Source organism: Dermacentor andersoni, chromosome 1 (assembly GCF_023375885.2).
Source record: "Dermacentor andersoni chromosome 1, qqDerAnde1_hic_scaffold, whole genome shotgun sequence".
Classification (NCBI taxonomy): Eukaryota; Metazoa; Arthropoda; class Arachnida; order Ixodida; family Ixodidae; genus Dermacentor; species Dermacentor andersoni.
In genome coordinates, this window is record NC_092814.1 from 287,841,214 (window position 1) to 287,859,461 (window position 18,248).

Here is an 18,248-nt window from a genome sequence, read left to right on the forward strand (position 1 = left end):
CACCGTTATGTCTTTTTCGCCTTCAGGCTAATTAGCTTCACGCTAAGTTCCATAAATTGACGTATGGCATTATTTTTGTCAATGGAAGTAATTTGAATTTGTTGATGCTTGCTTATCCGGCCCCTCTCCAGGTTTAGGCATAACAGTTATAAATGCCTGGTGTGCGCGCCAGGAGGTGACGATCGTGCTTGCAGATTATTATGGTAATGCATCTGAATTATTACGGCTGCCATGCATTAAAAGGCAGAGGAGATATGTCGCTTGCGTGAGTTGATAGGAAAGATCCTGTACTGCGGGCTCTGCGTTATCGCCGCATCGCAACATTCCATTTGCTTTAATCTCCGCTAATACTACAACTTTTTCAAAAATTGCTCTGGTGGAACGATCCCTAGGCAGAGCTTTACAATTTCTAATGTAGAATAACGAAAATTTTCTAAGGGGCCTGATAGAGTCAGTCCCCTGTCGCGTAAGTAAAGGAAACGGTGCGCTTCTTGCTCGCGAAGCGGGTGACGTAAGCGTTGTGTCCTGAATATATAGGCATGTAATTTAATGAGTATGGTACTGTTATGCGCGTGCAAGCCACTTTCTAGGATACCATTATCTGAACCCAACAGTGCTGTTGCAGAAAATTACGTATTGCTGGCAAAGGTAAGCACCGCTCAAGTGCCGGCCTCTGAAATAGCGCGGTCTGTTCACTGAATCCCGTTTTAAACGTGCCTTGTGTGTCGGTTTCAACCTGGTCACGAGGTGTCGTAGAGCCGTGTCTTCCAGGCAGACTGAATGCTGGCATTTTTTCGGTTTCATCAGCCGATTCGAAACTAAGCTCTAGTTATAGGCAGTCGTCGTGGCCACTTGCTCTTTTCCCAGAAGGTGGCCAACGTTTTCCAGGCTGCCCTGCAGCTGGACCCATTGTGTGTGAAGGCGTCGAACCCGTACTGGATGGTTCTGCTCATTCTGGGTGAGCTGGCGGGAACGATTCTGCTGCAGCCCTTGTCCTACACGTTGAGCTCCGATCCGGCGCAGATGCAGCGAGAAACTTGTGAGGGCAAGCTGCTCCTGTTCGTCCAGTGGCCGGAAGACGTCAATTGTGGCAGGTATATCTCGCGCACAAGGGATTCTTAATATTTAGAATAGCATTTGGAGCGGTATATGGGTCTTAGCATAATCGGCGAAGTGGAGGTGTGTTCTTGCGGAATATCCGCGGGAGGGAACACGTCAAATGCAGTCTGCCGATAGGATGACTGCCGGCATACGCACCATTATTTCAGCAGTTAGCTTACGAAGGCTCGCATATCTTGGAGGTGCAACTGTTCAGATTTTGCAGGGAGGAAGTTTTCAGTGTGCTTCATTTCGAATTTGTTGTTTTCGCTGGATTCGTTTGTTTCTATACGCTTCACTCTTTAGGAGCCTGTGCTTTGGTTGGCCACCGGTGCTTGTTCCTAAAAGTTGCTGATTATAGGTATTTGACACTTAAATATAAGCCTCTTTGGGTTTAGTAATTTTTTTATGTGGGGAGGTCACCGACACACCATTCGTTGTTGCGAAACGTCAACGCTTCCAACGGCATAGCTGGGCTATTTGCGCGCATAGAAGCGGTTACCTTATCACTTAAGGCTCTGATAGGTGCACTGTGTAGTTTAGCATCAGGCCATGTCCATGCTTAATGCAGGAAACAGTTTTTTTAACCAATGTAGCTTCGAATGAAATACGAATATTCGGAAAGAAGGGCGTTGAAAACGTTTACTCGAATGCAGTCTATTACAGCCAAGCTTTATAGGGCTAGTCTTCAGCAGATCGATGGCCGTAGACCGAAAACCGTCGGCCGATCCCGAAGATAGTGCGATACCGGGCCGACCCACGGCGGAGGGGAAGCAGGCTTCAAGCACTCTGCGAACTTGCAAAAATAAGCTTCATATCGTGCGCCCAAATACAATCCGTATCAGATAATAAGCTGATAAGAACAGATACTACAGTTTGACCCGCATCGGCCACGTCTACGTTGGCACCGCACTCTCTTTGTCGGTGTTCCAAGCACTTGCGTTTCTCCTTTCCTTCCGCTCTCCCGTGGTGGTGGTCCCGTCGAAACGTCACGCGTATCTAGTTTCCTCCGGCTCCTCGGGCAGCGGTCCTGTCGTCCACGCGAATATATGTAAAAGTTATGGTAAATGAGTCCGTACCTACTTTCATAATTCTGTTTCACCTCTGTGTAGTATGCTAAACAGGTTCGCTGGTCATCCACTCCTGGTCATCCAATGGCTCACGATTTATTCGTATTTCACTTGAGGCATACGTTGTTATTTTACACCTAGCGCACTCATCAATACAAGTCGAGTTTGACTTCTCATCCATCAAGTGTTACGCCACTCGTTTAGGGCTGGATTTTCCCGCTGTTTTCGGATGCTGTGGCCCGTATAACGGTGACCGATCAATCCGTGATCTATATAGTCTAGCGGACGATTCTTTTAAATAAAAATTTACGTGCCACATCCGCGATGTGAATATGAGGCTCGTCGTAGTGGGGGACTCCAGAATAAGTTTGCCTACGCGGGTTTTTTTAACGTGCACCTGAATCTAAGTGCAGGTACGTTTTTGAATTCGCCCCCATCGGGATGCGACAATCACTACCGCGATGGAACACACGACTTCGAGCTCAGCAACGCAATGCCATATGCACTAAGCTTCCGCGGCGGGTGTACGAAAAAAATCCAATGCGCGATGCTCTGTAACTAAGTCAGCAATATCGCGCTTATGTGATCAGAGACCAACACATATTTCAATATGGCATCATCAAACCACCAATCCGCTACACATTATGAGCGCCGACCCTTACGAGCTGCTTTACATCTATTCTTTCGCGCTTCATTTTGTGAATGTAGGATATGGCGAATTCTGAAGAATTTCTTGATTAGTTATATCTAGTGAGCGGCGTTCTTGCGAAGACTATACGAACGGGCTTGCTATTCTATGCTGAACAGCGAATGCTGAAAACGAATGACGAGGATAGCCGAGACGTCTTGTTTCGTCCACCATCGTCATTCTTTTTGAGATGATCGAATAACTTGGTCCTAAAGAAATTAACCTAACGAAAAAAAAAACAGAAGAAAGTTTTAATTTGTGAAGTTTAACATTCTGAAAATGCAGTGTGGCTTGTGGTGCACGCCATAGTGGTGGGTTCCGGATTATTTTGGATACCCGTTGGTTGTTTGACGTGCACATAAAGCACGGTGCACGAGACTTTTTTTTCATTTCGCCTCCATCGGAATGGGGCCACTGCGCTCACAAATGGAACCTGTCACCCCATGCTTGGCAGCAGAACGCCATAGGCACTGAGACACCACGGTGGGTCAGAAGTTTTTCTACGTCGTGTGCGAGGTTCTTCATGTTTCGTTATTGCGCTAAATTGGTGCATTTAGCTTTGGGGGAATGCTGAAAACCTCTGTGTGGTTAGTGTTGACCGAATGCAAATTCGGGGGGCGGGGGGGGGTGCTGTATAGTGTAACGAGTCTATTTTAATTTTTTTTTCTTTTCTTGCTTCGTCATTGATCCGTGCTACGCTGCACCTACGCGTTGTTACTATCATATGGGCCCGTCCTGAGTGGTGGATATTGAGAAATAAACAGAACCTAAAGAAAGGAGTCCTTGCTATGTATCGGCCCTGTTTTACCGTGGTAATTGACCTAACGTGATGTTATCGCAGAGCACGCTAGAAGTTGGATTGCACAACATTTGGGCGGGACACGCAGAAGGCAAATACGCACAGGGGAGCGCTGCATGCAACTATCGGTTTATTCCCTTGTCAGTGGAATAAATAAAACCAGATGCTCAAAGGGGAAGAGCAATAAAAATACAAACAAGCTTTCACAAAAAGGTCCGTCCACCAATACTAAGCACGCTTTTTCACATGATCCTTTTAATGCACTAGACACCGCAATAAAAAGGAACGAGTGTACATTTGGCGGCGCGATGTCGAGTGCTGCAGCCAAACGACCATGTGAAAAAGCCGGCTTGGTATTGGTGATTTCTCCTTTGTGTAAAAATTTGTTGGTATATTTTTGGTCTTCCCTTTTCAATATGTTCTTGAGTTTATTCCGTTGACAAGGGAATAAATCGATAGTAGGAAGCAAAGCTCTGCTGTGCGTCCTTTTCTTCTTTGCGTCCCGTCAAAGTATTGCGGAATCCAACTTCTAGAATGCTATACCAACACGCCCAGTTTTCAGCCTTGCTCAGAGTACGGTTTTAATCTTCACTGCGAAAATGTCACCAGCATTGAAGCGATAAATATGTAGCTTTCACAACAATCTATATAGGATTTTTTGTCCCCTTTTTTTCCTAATCACTTCGAGCAGCTCGATGTCGCGCTCTTCTGGCACCGAGCTCAGCGCGAGGGACGAACAGGAGACACAGAACCATCGCCGGAAGTTGCGGACCATAGAGCGGGCCGGTCACCCTCTCTCCGGGCAGGTGAGCCTGACGATCCCCGAGACGGTGGCCATTGCTGAGCCCTGCATTGAGCTACCTTTCACGAACGACATCAACTGAGAGGAGCCCAAGCATCCTTACCTGCTTAGCGAATAGACGACGCTGCCGAGGCGGGCGATATAGAAGACGGCCTCAAGGCTCACGGTCTCGGTGCCTCGGATCCACGGCTGGAGGGCTGTGTGCACAGTCACCTGACGCGGGAGGCTCGCCAGGGCGAATATAAGTTGCTTAATCATAGAAACAGTGTCGAAAGAATCGGAGCGAAAGGCACGGGAACAGGGACTCCTTACGGAAAATAGCCCAACCGTCTGTCATTTCGGGAGCTTCAATCGAAAGGTTGGCCGAAGTGCGCGTGGTACGGTGCGGAAGCCGTTCATGCATTTGGTACATGATATGTCAGTGCAGTTGAGGACTTCGTCTAGTTAAGCCAGGAAGCATGACGGCTACACTCTAAAAGGACGATTTATAATAAACATGGGTTTATTGTTGTAAGCGCGTGTGCACTTCTGTGATTTCTTGCATGTGGAACACGACTTGAATTTATCTTCTCTCTGAGTCTGAAATTGTGGGGGATAACGTCCAGAAGCTGCACACTGGGAATGGGGGGGGGGGGTGCCTTAATTGGGGAAGAGAAAGAGAAAGAAAGATGGAGGGAGAGATGATAAGGGGGTTTTGTGTTTATTTTGATCAGGGGTTCTTCAATTAAGACGCAGCCAAAGCACAGCGCACAGGGCTTGTTGCATTCTGCTCCCAGCTGAATGCGCCCGTCATGGCCAAGGATCGAAACCGCACCTTCATGTTTGGTTCATATATCGCTACATTTTCACGTAACATGTTTTGTTTTACTACTTATTCAGACGTGGCTCAGGCCCATTACTATACATAAGTGCTACGAGCTTTTCTGTATGTTGACACATATTTAGTGATTTTAAAAACGTGCGCTCTTGTGATGCCCACAGATTCAGAGGGTGAAATTATTGTGTTGCTTTCACAATTTGACAAATGTATTCAACATGAGAAACTGTAGCTTTTATTTTTTTCCTTTATGACTGTATCTCCCTATTTATTCGTTCAAGAAACGTTGGTTACTTTTCCTTCTTTCTGTAAATTTTGGCACTGCATTTTGATGCAAAAAAAAATGCAGTGACATCTGCGTGGACATAATCATGAACCTCTTGAGTTACCGGGACCAAGCTAATAAAAATATTAACCAAACAGGGGAAAGAACTGATCCTCGAGGGAATCCTCGCCTTCTTATATATTTATGTTGAAACATCACTTTGAAAACAGTCAAACTCCCGATATCTCTGAAATTTTCAATTACAGGCAAATATGTATCGTGGGAAGCCTTTACGTTGCATTTCATCGGTAATATTGTCATTTGCGCCTAGCAAGCGACATACCGCTCGCTAGCAGGGGCGTAGCCAGGGAGGGGGGCTGATGGGGCTTCAGCCACCCCCGAAATTTTTTCGGGCTGTCATGTAGAGCCGACCATAACAACGCATGCGCCGGAAATCATTCTTGATTTCGACTAGAATGCCTTTTTTATGCTTGAAAAGACATTTCGGCGCGAAAATTGCGAACTCAGGCTGAATTTCGTGGCAACTACCATGCACCTGGAGTCACATAACACAATGAGCCATATCTGAGCATAAAGTTTCAAAGGCGGTTTGATGGCGAGCGGGCTCGTCGTGGCATCTCGCGGAGGCCGCGGAATCTACAGAGCTCATGGATTTTACTTTCGAAACCTTATGGGCATGAAGTTCTCATAAACCTTTGAAGCGAAAGGTGCACAGACATTTCGAAAGTCGGGCTTTAGATTTTCAATTCCGTAACATTGGGGACTTAATGTTCTTTTAAACATTTGATAACAAATGTTCATTGACTTTTCTAAAGTCATACATTGCACCATACAACGAGACAAGCGAAATCAACAAACTATCATACACGTTGGCAAAGTGCGCAGCGAGATTCTATGAGACGAAGCGTTGTGGTGGTTCATTTGCGCCGTCATGTCGCAGAAAAGAATGTTAACAAGTTTTTCACCTACGCCCAATCATCGATGTCTAAACAGTAGAGCCGGCGAAGATAACTACGTTCTTATTTGTTTCTTCTACTTTGACTTTTATTCGCGACGACACGTTCAGCCTCTTCAGTTTTCTTGTTCACGCTACTCTCGGGCTGCCAGAGCTGGCCAGAGCGTATGCGTTGTTCTTGTGTTGCCCCGACCACCGCGCCGCGTACTTTGGTGCGTGTCCGTTTTTCTTAGGCCGAGTTGATTTCGGCCTGCGAGAGCTTTGGACGTTTCCTGGCTAGCAGAGGAGAAAAAGAAACAATGGTCGCTCGCCGCCATCCCTGTGGGGACTCGATGGACTGCAACGCCTCTGCTTGAGGTCATTACTTTGATGTTATGGAAACCTCTCAGGAAAGTCTTATCTCGCCGGTGTAGGATACCGAGCAGTATGCGTATGATTCTCTGTGGACCAAGCGTCTCAAGTTTTTTTCGATATTCCTGCCGCATTAGGTGCCCAAAGTAGGCATTCGATTTAGGCCAACACGCGTTACTTTGCGTTTTTTTTCACTTCGGTGGCACCGCCCCACAAAGAAACAAAGACGTTGTGGCGCCGCGAATTGTCGCATGGTGAAAGTTCGATATTCTTGAGCCCACCTTCGGGCTCAAGAAGCCTGGTCTAACAATAAAGTTTATTTCTCTCCCTCTCTCTCTCTTTTGCGGAAAGTGATGCCGCCACGGGACTCTGATACTCTTACTATACTAATGCAATAGTCAATTATATGAACACTTCAGGTGCATTCCTGCCATCGCCGTCATGTTCCGTGTAAACTCCTAGAGCTGAAATCGAAAGTTTGACGGCAGCACGTCTGACCGGCGAAATACATGCTGAATAAACGCGAAAAGATGGTGTCATTTCAAGGGCTGAACGACTACTACTACAAGCAAGAATATCGGAGTGCAAGGTTAGGGTCCGTATGCTGGAAAAGGATACCTTCTATGCCCGTCACCGACTAGAGTTCCTGTGCCCAGCCGAATTCGCTTCAATACAGCTACACGCTAAATTTCAAGCAAGCGTCAGAACACGAAATAACGACGTCATGCACAATGCCAAGCTGCAAAGGCTGCGCCCATCCTGAAACGGTACGTCCCGCAGTTTACGAAGAGAGGCTGTACACAATCTCTCTTCCTATAATCCTGACAAAGCGGAACTCTCGGTCCCGAGCCTTGTTCTAAACTTTAGCACAGGGCCCTCACGAGATAAGAAGTAGCTGATTTGCGCTGTTGAAAAGGCTGTAAGTCAAGCGGACGCCACTAGACGTGACGAAGCTTGCACGCGTGTTATTAATGTGCTTTCTAGGCTTCAAAATTCTTCTGCAAACTCCGCGCTGTCGCTAGAGGAGCATGAGGCTATCGACCGGCTTCCATGCAATCCAGACATTGCCATTCTTCCGGCTGACAAAGCAAACGCAACTATTTTGCCTGATGGTGGTTACTAAACCAAAACGATGCGGGCACCGGTTAGTGACGCGAATACCTACACACGCCTGACGCGCGATCCCACAGGAAAACTGCAAAGAGACTTCCAAAAGCTCCTAGCTGATGACTTTCATTTGGCCCCGCCCAGCACTAATCACTCCATTACCGACTACTTTGTCACAAGGAACCAGCTCCTACTCTTTATGGCCTACCAAAGATACACAAGCAAGGTGTTCCTATGCGGCCCATTGTTGACTACACTAGCTCACCTCTGTACAAGCTTTCCGGTTTCTTACAGCGGATCATTTCGCCGCTCGCTGTAAAAATCGGGGCTCATGTACGCATTTCAGGCGACATTATTGAAGAGATACGGCACGTCATGGTTTCATTTGATGTTAAGTCACTATTCACAAGCGCTCCAGTAAAACTGCCTGTAAAGGTTTGCACCGCGGCCTTCGAAGCTGACGCGTCGCGGACGGTAGGGTCTCCGATTGACGTTTCAGACCTGTACCGTCTCTTTAGGTTCGGTTTGTCGAATACATACTTCGTCTTTCAACAGAATATTTACCTGCAAACCCATGCTACGGCTATGAGTGCATCTATATCAGTTGCTGCTGCGAATCTAGTCATAGAGGATGTCGAACGTCGGGCGTTTGCATCTTTTGCCCCCCTTTCCAAAGGTTTTCCTGGGATATGTAGATGATTGCTTGTGGATAATTTACAAGGATGCCCTCGCTGCCTTCACTGCTCGTCTTCACAGCGTGGAACAGGCGATTCAGCTTACTGTCGAGCAAGAAGCATACGCTTGTCTACCGTTTCTTGATGTTATTGTGAAGCGTGGTGACGCTGGCCTTTCTTGGAACGTCTACTGGACGGCCACACATACAGGCCGGTACCTGCACTTCAACTCGGTACATCCGCTTTCCCACAAAAGGTCTGTTCCTGCAACCCTAATTTCAGCGAGCAAAACCATTTGAGCAAGACAGGAGGACTGGACGCGCCATACTGGGAGCATCTGTGAAGATTTAAGAACCTATGGCTACCTTCCGTCCTTTTTATCCGCGGTAAGGAAAGAAGTGTCACACTCAGAAAGGCAGCATTCTACGTCGTCTCCGAAGAAGTGAGCTGCCATTCCATATGTCCTTGGCACAAGTGAGACCATTGCTCGTATCATGCGCAGGTACGACGTCAGAATTGCGCACGTGCCGACCCGTAAACTAAGAACCGTTTTAATAAACGTAAAAGACGAATTGCCACAGGGAAATTTTCCGAGTGTATTCTGCGCCATAACGTGCAAGAACTGTGATGACAAGTATATCGGTGAGATGGGTGACTTCAAGAAACGTGTGAAACAATATGAGTATGACTCCAAGAAATGGCACGTGGCCTCGAGTGCCCTTGACGAACATGTCGAATCAACAGGTCACAATATTGACTGGGCAAGTGCACGTGTCCTGGCCAAGGAAAAGTCGCTTTCGTCACGCGAGCATTTAGAGTCCTTGCACATACAGACCACGGCGCACACGCTGAATAGGAATAACGGGACACTTCCGATGGTGTAGGCTCGCTGCTTGCGTCATGTACTCAAACGTACTTAAATAAAATTGTATCTCTGTTGTGGGTTTTATTGTGAACAAGGCTCCCGTATGGGGAACCAAAACGTCATTAAATTTTCAGTTATCTTTGTACATCTCTTCGCCCTTATTCATGAAACTTAGAGGGCGATAACATCGTCACCGCGTGCCGCATGCTGTACCTGCGAGTGAAAGCGTAGGGAGGAGGAGGATAGGTGAGACGATGATGGTGTGCGCAAGGGAGAAAAGCGGGGACGAAGTGCACCGCCTTTCGTCGCGCGCGATGCATCGGGCAGAGTAGAGGAGGGGGATGGCGACGGACCTCAGGATTCTGTGATCTGTGAATCTGTGATTGCGCAACATGTTCATGTGTCTTGTTTGATGCATTATACACAGTGCCTTTTGTTTAGATACGTAGATTTATTGGAGACGTATACGTATATTTAAATATCTTGTTGCGAGCTTTTGTATATAAATGCGGTGAACTTTGTTTCCAGTAAAACGTTCTTGCCCTTTCTCAGGTTGTATCTTCGCATTTGTATACTCCATTTTATTTTTGCATTTCTAATGTATATTTTGCAAAACTGCTTTTTAGAAGTTCTCTCTGCTGCGACTATAATTTGGGTGCAATTACTCACAATACACGACCGCTGACAGCTGCTCCTGCGCAATACGTTGGAACGAAGGACAGCGTCATTGAGATTTTTCTCTGGCCGTTGCATATGTACAAAAATGTAAAGCAGGTCCTTGAATTACAAAGTTTAATTAAAACATTTGTTCTCAACTTGTTCATTTCATGGCATTCTCGTTTTTCATATCAGTGGCATGCACTCCTTTGCTGCTTTTGAACTGATATAGTTTTAGAGCTCGGGTGACGTTTTCTTTTAAATAGACAAAAACGGTGGAAGCATTGATATCAGTTACTTCTCACACAATTTTTTTGGAGATCCGAATATATTCTTTTATGAAAAAATATGTATTTTACATGAGTTGAGTTGAGTTGAGTGGTTGTAGGCTACTGGTGGGATTAGCCTTGCAGTAGCTGCCGGCAATTGCTCCACCGTAGCGACACTCAAAATACATAAATCATATAAATCAGACACAGACCTCACAACTACACATAGTCACTCCTAAGGTCACCATGTGCAGGCCAAATCCGTGTGCTGCAGGTAATTTAAAAGAAGGCGAGAAACCTCCTTCCTATCTAACTGGTTCCCGCGCGGGAAAACAATGTCCTGAAGAGAACTGTGGGGAATTCCTGTCTTCTTGAAGGACCCGAATAACACGCTCCTTTCCGCGTTATACAGAGTACAGTACATAAGGTAATGTTCTATGTCACCGCACACACCACACGTTGAACATAATGGAGACAACGCCAGGCCAGTCTTATACATCCACGCAGGGGTACGAGCAGAGCCCGTGCGAATGCGGACCAGTAAAGTGGCTTGGTTTCTTTTGAGACCCTTAATCACACATGGCTTGTGAGGTGAGCTCCACAAAGAGCTGAAGTGGCACGACACTGCTTCTCTGAAGAGTCTCTTGTCCTCTTGAGGCACTTTTCTCAAAGGATTCCCTGACAGCGCTCTATGGGCGAGGCTGTCCGCCATCTCGTTGCCTATGATACCTATGTGCGAGGGCACCCATTGGAATCGTATGGAGAAGCCTTTGATATGAAGATTGTGCACCGAGCGTAGGGAGCTTAGTCATAAAGCATCAGTAGGGAATCCATGCTCTAACCTTTGAAGAAAGCGTTACCATTGAGGCAGCTCTAAAGAAGCTACGGTTTTGTACGCCTCAACCCGTTGTATTTTACATGTCCTGACAGTGCGCAGCGCTCGAGAATTCGTTTGCAGCATCTTTGACAATGTCAATGCAGTTATCATTGATGTATTTGATCCCTAGAGAAATTCTTTAACGAGCAGGCCGAGCTGGAACGTGAGCTCCCCCCGAACGAAATTTCTGGCTACGCCACTGCTCGCTAGGTCTATCTGGACAGGCTAAATTGAGAACCCAGGCCTACCCATATGACTAGGCCTCAGAATGAAATCACCAGACACGAATTTCGCAATGCCTACATTAAAAATCTTTCTATTATCCTAACTACATTTGATGTCAGCAATATTGGTCTACTCTTGTTCATATCATTACTGGCTTCCTGTTTTTTACGTAACATAATTTTGCCATTCACCATTCTGGTGTTATCCAAGCAGTCATAAGAGAGAAGAAAACAATGTTTAATGAGTGCTAAGGAACGAAATCAAAGAGTAACTCGATTATAACCACGGTAATACCATCAGTGCCCAGAGCAGGGTTAGGCGTCGTACTAGCAACCTGAAGTACTTTTTTTTAGTAACCTTGCTAAGTCATCTCCACTGGAAGCGTTTATTTCGGCAAAAGGCAAATGGATCTAAAAGCCTTGAGTGATATGCTACAGAAGGTCAAATAATCACGTTGGGAATAAAACAATTACGTCGACGTTCTTTGGCAGAGGAACCGTGTTGCGAGATTGAAGAAATGGGGATATAGGTCTTTCTCGCGGCCGGTCTTTGAAAGATTGCTGCAACATTGTCCATCATCAACTTCTGCTTTTGAAATCGTCTGCATAAATGTGTCTGTAGCAAATTTTCTGCTGTTCAATTTGTCTGTGACCTGATTACACAGAAGTTCTTCTAAGCTGCCTTTGAACGTTTGTGTGCGCGCGCAAAGTCTGGATTCCACGAAGGGCAAAAAGAGCCGCCCTTTGTTGTTGACAATGGGAACTGCGATTCTTTCACCGATCCTTTCAAAACAGTGCAAAGTCGCATTACCTTCATATACACATTCAAATGTGACTGCGACTTCAAAGCCAATCTTAAAACCTTTTTATATTTTTTACAGGCTACAAAGAATACTACGTGCGCATAGTATTCTTTGTAGTATTCTTTGTATTCTTTTCATCTGGTTGTTTGGCTGGCCTTTTTGAATGGCTCATACCAACTATCTAGGTAAAACACGGGGAATGCGGGAGATTGAAATTCAAGACCATGAGCAACACGAGAACAAGGTGAGAGCAGGAGCCAACGTTTCGACAAGTGGACTTGTATTTTTCAAAGTGACATGTACTGTCCAACTATATAAGATTGGTCAGAATTTGGAGGGGTTAGCAACATAATTAGTCAATATAAAACAACAACACATGAATGAAAACTTTTGATAAGCTCAAAACAGAAGTAAAATAACACAAAGTGCGTTCCAATGCAGCCTTATTCTTCTAGGTTATATGTCACCGCAATTGGGGTCTAGCGTGCCTCACGGGCGCATCCAGCCGTCCGCCATTCTTGTGAATGTAGCGCGGTTCGTTCTCCTCGTCACAGGAGGCATGGTTTCCGTTTGGCCTCACTGTGCACGGGATTGGTTAAGTATCGGGTGGTATTTCGTTATTTGGTTCCAGCATTTGTTTCTTTCCAATTTAAGCTTTATTCAGCTTTATTTGCAGAGACACATCTGAGGTTGCATTGATGTCCAGGAACTCTTCTGGGCATGGTCGTTCCACCTGGACATCCTCTCTCAAAGCAGGTGAATTACCTTTGGAAAACCATTTCTCCTAAGCGACGTGAGGAGCATTGCCGTCGCGTTAGTGCCCTCGGGTAATGGCTCTATGAGATTGAATAACCCCAAAGCAATTCAAGAGTAACTTCATGCTTTGACTCCTCACTACCGGATCATCACCGATGCCTAGCAGTTTGGTCGCGGTGGCATAGTGTGCAGGTCGCCCGACCAGGCTTGCGTAGCGGATCTACTGAAGAACTCGCCATGTGCCTATGTTTCGATGAGTTCATTTATACCATCATATCTTGCATGCACCAAGGGTCTCGTGTGTGGAGTTGACTCTTAGCTAACCCCATCTGTAACCCTGGAGATGCTAGCCATGGCCGCAGAATAGCAATTTACCACTGTCATCACATTGTGGGTGATATAATAGTCCCCACTGAATCGGTTATAGCGACGTTTGCTGGTACATCGTGCCTATCAAAAATCAGAGCATGGCCTCTTGTTTTCCGATTTTAACCCTTTGCTTCCTGCTAAATACAATGCTATAATAGCTGGATATTCTGTGATAGTGCAGGTGCGCAAATCTGGATTGCGCTGTTGCACACCTGGGGAGACCCACTTTAGTACAAGCTGCATTGGCCAAGATGAGAAGTGTTGCCTCGGTCAAGGTGCACACACCGCAGACTATGCGAATGGTTCAATTCATGTGCAATAAACGGAAGTGCTCGAAGTTATTTACGAGAGGAGGCCCTTAAGGAGAGATGCTGTTACGATTCTCAAAGAGAGGACACACGGATACGCTGGAGTTACCACACATCAATCTCATTTCAGGGATGCGACCTTTGAGGAGACTGTTGAAACCGCAGTTGGAATGGCAATGACAAAAGCGATAGATAAGTCGCCGGCCTCTCATAATGCTTATGCGAGCTAATGAGCGCTAAGATGGCTAACCTGGTAAATATAATTCGATATCATCCTTTTGTAAGGTTGCCATTATCCCTCAAGAGAAAAGTGTATAATAGCTGTGTCTTACCAGTACTCACCTACGGGGCAGAAACCTGGAGGCTTACGAAAAGGGTTCTACTCAAATTGAGGACGACGCAACTAGCTATGGAAAGAAGAATGATAGGTGTAACGTTAAGGGATAAGAAAAGAGCAGATTGGGTGAGGGAACAAACGCGAGTTAATGACATCTTAGTTGAAATCAAGAAAAAGAAATGGGCATGGGCAGGACATGTAATGAGGAGGGAAGATAACCGATGGTCACTAAGGGTTACGGACTGGATCCCAAGGGAAGGGAAGCGTAGCAGGGGGCGGCAAAAAGTTCGGTGGGCGGATGAGATTAAGAAGTTTGCAGGGACGGCATGGCCGCGATTAGTACATGACCGGGGTTGTTGGAGAAGTATGGGAGAGGCCTTTGCCCTGCAGTGGGCGTAACCAGGCTGATGATGATGATGATGATGATGATGATGAAGCTACCAACTCCAGAAGAAGTAAGCAATATTGTTACGTGAACATAGGATTAAGACGGGAGATTATTTACAAAGTATATTTACAAGAGTTAACTGTAGCGCTGGCCAGTTCAACCGACTACTCGAGAGGCGGAGAGCGTTCGTCGTCTTCGTCGGGGCGCCCACGTGCATCGGCCACATTAAACTCGCAATCTGCATGTATCATTACCTCCGGCGGCAGAAGCGACGTCCCGGAGCGTCTAAATTTCATCACTGGGAGGGTGATACTGCTTCAGTCGTGTAACGTACACGATATGACTGGACTGGGAACCAGATGGAGCGTCAGGGGCGATTTCGTAGGTGACAGGAGTCACGGCACGAAGCACTCAGTATGGGCCTGTGTAACGAGACAGCAGTTTTTCTGACAGGGCGACCTGACGCAATGGAGGCCATAGAAGCACCAAGGAACCGGGAGGGAAGTGCAGGTCTCGGTTTCGCCGGTCGTACAAACGCCTTTGACTCCTGGGATTTCCGAAGGCGGGCACGGGCAATTTCCGTTGCGTGGGCACAGCGGGCGATGGCGTCAAGTGCATATTCACTGGTCGGTGCCGTGTGAACAGGGAGTGTTGTGTCGAGGGGAAGTGCTGGTTCTCGGCCGAACAGATCGAAAAATGGGGAATAACCGGCTGTGTCGTGGCACGAGGCATTATAAGCAAATGTGACAGACGGTAGAGTGGGGTCCCAGTCAGTGTGGTCAGACGCTCCTCGAGGCCACTTGTTAGCGGATGGTATGACGTGGATAGCTTGTGCCTCTGGCACAGGACTGCATGATGTCTGCGATAACTTTTCATAGGAATGTCCGGCCACGGTCTGTGAGAAGTTGTCGCGGAGCTCCGTGTAATAAAATCACTTCGCCTAGAAGAAAATTGACGACATCTGTGGTGCAGCTTGTAGGAAATGAGTTTAATTGGAGCCAAGCCTTGCGGAAGACGTCAAGGATAGCTGCGACGCGCTCAAGGTGCGTCCCAAATGTAGAAGAAAACACAAGGACGACGTCGAGGTAACAAAGGCAAGTGGATCATTTGAAGCCTTGAAGCAGAGTGTCCATCATTCGTTCGAACGTGGTGGGGGCATTGCATAAGCTAAGCGGCATAACCTTGAATTGGTAGAGGCCATCTGGAGTGACGAAAGCGGTCTTTTCTTGGTCTTGCTGATCGGCGGAAATGTGCCTATAACCAGATGGAAGTTCGACGGATGAAAAGTATTTGGCACCATGAAGAGAATCAAGAGCGTCGTCGATTTCGGATTAATTCGGATTAGTTGGCGGTTATCAACGCAGAAACTGCACGTGCCATCTTTCTTTTTGACGAGCACGACCGGCGACGCCCAAGGACTCGACGAGGGCTCAACAATGCCTCTGGCGAGCATCTTGTTTATTTGCCGCTCAATAACTTGCCGCTATGCTGTGGACACGCGATACGGCCGGCCGTGAATGGGAACAGCATCACCAGTGTTTATCCGATGCTTAACAAGGGACGTCTGCCCAAGTGGTCGATTGTCAGTGCCAAATATATCGCGGTAGGAAAGCAAAAGGCAATATAGGGCGGATGCTTGGTCAGGTGCTAGGTTTGGAGCGACCATGGGACGTAATGGGCCGTCGAGGCTCAAGGCATCCTGCGAGTAATCAGGAGGACCTGGAGACGCGTCGGCTGCAAAAGCAGTGACGTGGTCGTCTGTCACTGACCGGAGCGTGGCCACCTCTATGCCTTCAGGTAACGCTTGCTTCGTCAAGCCAGAATTGATAGCGGGGAGACACATCCGATTAGCGGCAAGGGTTAGGACGGAGTGTGGCACAGAGCTGTCTAGCGACAGGAGGACTTCACGAATAGGTGCGACGACATAGCCGCCATCAGGCACGGTTGCCGTTGAGGCCAATTCGACGCAGGTTAGGGTTTTTGGAGGTAAGCGAACAAACGCTGTACTGCAGAGGGTGTTTGATTGTTCGGGGCGAACGTCTGAAAGAAAAGGAAGCTCGAGGCACAGCGTACCGGTAGAACAGTCGATGAGGGCAGAATGCGTCATCAGAAAGTCGAACCTGAAGATTAGGTCATGAGGGCAACTGGTCAGCACGGCCAACTGGACTGGAGCTTAGCGGCCAGTAATTCCTATGCGAGCAGTGCACATACCCCTGACGGCAACAGTGACGCCATTGGCGACGCGTACGGCTCAATTGATGGCAGGCGTAATAACTTTTTTAGGCGACGACATAGGTTAGCGCTCATTATGGAGACTTGGGGTCCAGTATCAAATAATTCCGTCAACGGAACACCGTCTACGGCTACTTCAATTAGGTTCGTATTGGTGAGGAGTGTCAACGGAGGCTTTCGACAGGACGAGGCTAATGCAGCACTACATCCAGGAGCTGCATGGCCTAGTTTTCCGCCCAGGATGGTCCATAATTGGTCGGCGACGAATAGCGGCGTGCGTGGGGTGACAGGGACCGACGGCGCTGAGGTGACGGCGAGCGAGCAGGACGACTGACATCAACGGATACGTCAGAGGTAGGAGGCATACGGCGAGGCGAGTAACGGCGTGGGTCGGCATATGGGCGAGGAGACGGGGAATAGGAGCTCGAATACGGTGACCTCCAGGAGGTGTGGCAGTGGCGAGCGACGTGGCCAATGTGAAGGCAACGGGAGCAAATGGGCTTGCCGTCCGGAGTTCGCCACTCGGTAGGGTTGCGGTATCTGGGAGGGGAATACAGATCGCCGTGAGGCGAAGCAGTCGGCATCGGTCGGGCGTCAGGCCGGGAGACGGAGCATGCAGCAGGATAACCTAGGTTTGCAAATTCTTGCCGTACAACTGCCTGAATGAGAGAGATCGCCGGTGCTGGTTGGTCAATGGTGGCTTCAAGTGGGCGTGAATGGAACGGCGCCGGACTTGTAGCCTCATGTTCACGGAGAACAATACGTGTGGCATGTTCATTTAAGGGTGGTGAAGCAGTAAGGTCAACGAAAGACGACGTCGCAGCCGTGTTAGGGAGCCGGGAGAATTGTAGAATGACGCAGCGGCTTTTGGCGAGCTCAAAGCGGCGACATTCCTTGACAATGACGTCGATGGTGGACACATTCTTGAAGACCAATAAGTTAAAGGCGTCGTCCGCGATCCCTTTGACTACGTAGCCGACTTTGCCAACCTCGGCCATTTTTTCGTCGACTTGCCGGCAAAGAGCGAGCACTTCTTGTATGTACGAGACATACGATTCAGTAGAAGACTGAACTCGGGTAGCCAGCTCTTTTCTAGCAGCCAGCTGCCGACCGGTGGGATTTCCAAAGAGGTCGATGGGTTTCTTCTTGAAAGCATCCCAGCTAGAGATCTCGTCCACGAGTGTCCGGAACCAGACACGAGGAGTTCCGTCCAAGTAGAATAGGACATTGGATAGCATAATGGTAGGGTCTCAGCGGTTGTTTTGGCTAACACGCTCATACAGGTTGAGCCAGTCCTCAACGTCGACACTATCTTGATCGAAGAATATGGTAGGATCGCGGTTAGTGGTAACGGTAACGTACGTTGTTGTCGGGGTCGCAGGAGTAGAAGGAGACGAGGTGTCGTCACTGGGAGCCATGGCGGAAAGCAGGACGGTGCAGCCACTGCGGAGCTCCGTGGCGAGGACGGGGAACTGCACCCTCCACCAAAATGTTACGCGAACAAAGGATTAAGACT

The 18,248-nt window shown here is 47.7% G+C and overlaps 1 non-coding gene across 1 annotated transcript; it reads right to left on the reverse strand.

The window, feature by feature from the left end:
- Nucleotides 1-1,812: 1,812 nt before the first annotated feature.
- Nucleotides 1,813-1,996, reverse strand: LOC126548673 (U2 spliceosomal RNA). The gene has a single exon (XR_007603012.1). It is a non-coding gene; the product is annotated as a U2 spliceosomal RNA (small nuclear RNA).
- Nucleotides 1,997-18,248: the final 16,252 nt, after the last annotated feature.